We start from the raw sequence: 2,375 nt of genomic DNA, 5'->3' as shown, positions 1-2,375 counted from the left end.
CCCATTTGCTATCAGAGATTGGATAAATTATACCAGTATCTAAAAGCTTAACAACTTCCTTCTTATCCACCTCTTTCATGTTTGAATTCAATCTCCTTTGGGCATCCCTAAAAGGTTTTGCATCCTCTTCCATAAGAATGCGATGCATGCAAATGGAAGGGTCAATTCCCTTTAGATCTGCCATACTCCATCCAATAGCTTCCTTATTTTTTTTAAGAACATTTAAAAGATCATTCTCTTGGTCCTCTTCAAGACTTGAAGAAATGATGACCGGAAGAGTCTTTTTAGGGCCTAAGAAGGCATACTTAAGATTGGAAGGAAGAGTTTTAAGCTCAAGAGTGGGTGAGGATACTAAAGATGGAATCGGAGGAGTACTAGAATGTGGAGGAAGAGGTTCTTTTGGAGCTTTCCAAGGTGAAAAATCCAAGCTTGCAATGGATTCCATTAAATTGCTTACCTTACTCATTGACCCCTCATTGTCAAACCCATAATTCCCATATATTTCAAGGAGACAAAATGCAAGAGGATCTTCGGAGGGAAGAGATAAAAGATTGTCCTCGGTTGGCTTTTTCATAATCATGGAAGGAATGGACTCTTCAACAACTTCATCCAAGACATCTATAAGACAACATTTGTTTTCATCGATAGGATGTCGACTTGCATTGAAAACATTAAGCTTAACCATTATGTTACCAAAAGAAAGGTCCATAATCTCGGATCTACAATTAATGGTTGCATTTGCGGTGGCAAGAAATGGTCTTCCTAAGATAATTGGAATGTGGTTGGTAGGATTAGCAACCGGTTCGGTATCAAGAACCAAAAAATCAACCGGGAAGTAAAACTTGTCAACCTTGATGAGTATGTCCTCAACCATTCCCCTAGGTGTTTTGATGGATCTATCAGCTAATTGAAGCACCACCGAGGTTGGCTTCAAATCATTTAAACCTAATTGGACATACACGGAGTAGGGAATCAAATTAACACTCGCTCCTAAGTCAAGAAGAGCTCTACGAACTTTATGGTTTCCAATTACACATGAAATAGTCGGAGCACCGGGATCTTTGAACTTAGGTGGGATGTAATGTTGAATAATGGAACTCACTTGCCCCGTGAGGAACACTTTTTTAGGGCTTTGTCCCTTATTCTTTCTTTTTTATGTGCAAAGGTCTTTCAAGAATTTTGCATAAGGCGGAATTTGCCTAATTGAATCCAAGATATGAAGATTTATGTTAACTTGTTTAAACACTTCCATCATGTCATGGATTTTTCCTTATTGCCTCCCAAAAGGCGAATTCTCTCTCAAAGCATATGGAAATGAGCTTTTGGCTCATAAGATTTTGCAATTTGAGGAGATAAAGAAGAAGATTGAGAATTCTTATTAGAATAATTTTCATCTAAGGAAGTAGGAATAGAATTGGAAACGGGACGGGTGCCAACTTGGGGTTGCACCGGTTCACTATCTTCACTTGGTTTTTCTATCAATTTGCCTTCCATTTCCCAAAGTAGTAATGGCTTGCACTTGTTCTTGGGAAGGGCACCCTAATGTAGCGTTTGCTTCCACAAAGTATTGGGCTTTTGGATTCCTTTCGGGTTGGCTAGGTAGTTGACCAATTTCCCTTGCATTCAATGAATTAGCTATCATCCTAATTTGGGATTCAAGCTTTGATATTGATTGAGAATGGGAATGCAACAATTTAGTATTCATTTCCAAACTACCTAAAGCCACCAAAACCTTATCCTTAAATGTGGAATTACTAAAAAGTGCATGAGGGTGATGAGAGCAAATTTGGGGATCATACACTTGAGGATGTGAATAGTGATTCATTCTTTGATGATGGGAAGAAGATGAAACAAATCCTTGGGAACCTTCATTTCTTTTATGAGGAGGGACATATCTACTTTGAAAATTTTTAGCTTGAAAAGGACTTGAAATTTCATTCCACATCGGAACATAAACATTTGAATGAGGGTGAGCAAATGTAGCATTGACTTGTTCAAAGTGTTCATTAAACACATGTCCATGGGGACAATTAGAAGTAAAATGTAAAACACTAGAACATGTCATGCAAGACTCACAAGAAGGATATGAGTGATGAAAAGGAGATGATTTGATAACCAGTTTTTGACTCATTAAGAATTGATTTAGTCTTTGAGAAAGGGTTTTGACCTTGGCTATAATCTCCATTGGGCTTTCAACTTGATACACTTTTGAAATTTTCTTTTTTTCATTAGCATCATGACTCACTCGAGAAGTGTGATATTTATGCAAGGAATTTTCACTCATTTTTTCAAAGAGGTGCCAAACATCATCTTCATGCTTTCCAAAATATGATCCTCCACATGATGTATCAACTATATCCTTGTGAGTAGCGGAT

Source organism: Cornus florida, unplaced genomic scaffold (genome assembly GCF_030987335.1).
Source record: "Cornus florida cultivar Cherokee Brave unplaced genomic scaffold, ASM3098733v1 CherokeeBrave_3.0.0_Hap2_Chr11, whole genome shotgun sequence".
NCBI lineage: Eukaryota > Viridiplantae > Streptophyta > Magnoliopsida > Cornales > Cornaceae > Cornus > Cornus florida.
Note: the sequence above shows the minus strand (reverse complement) of the source record.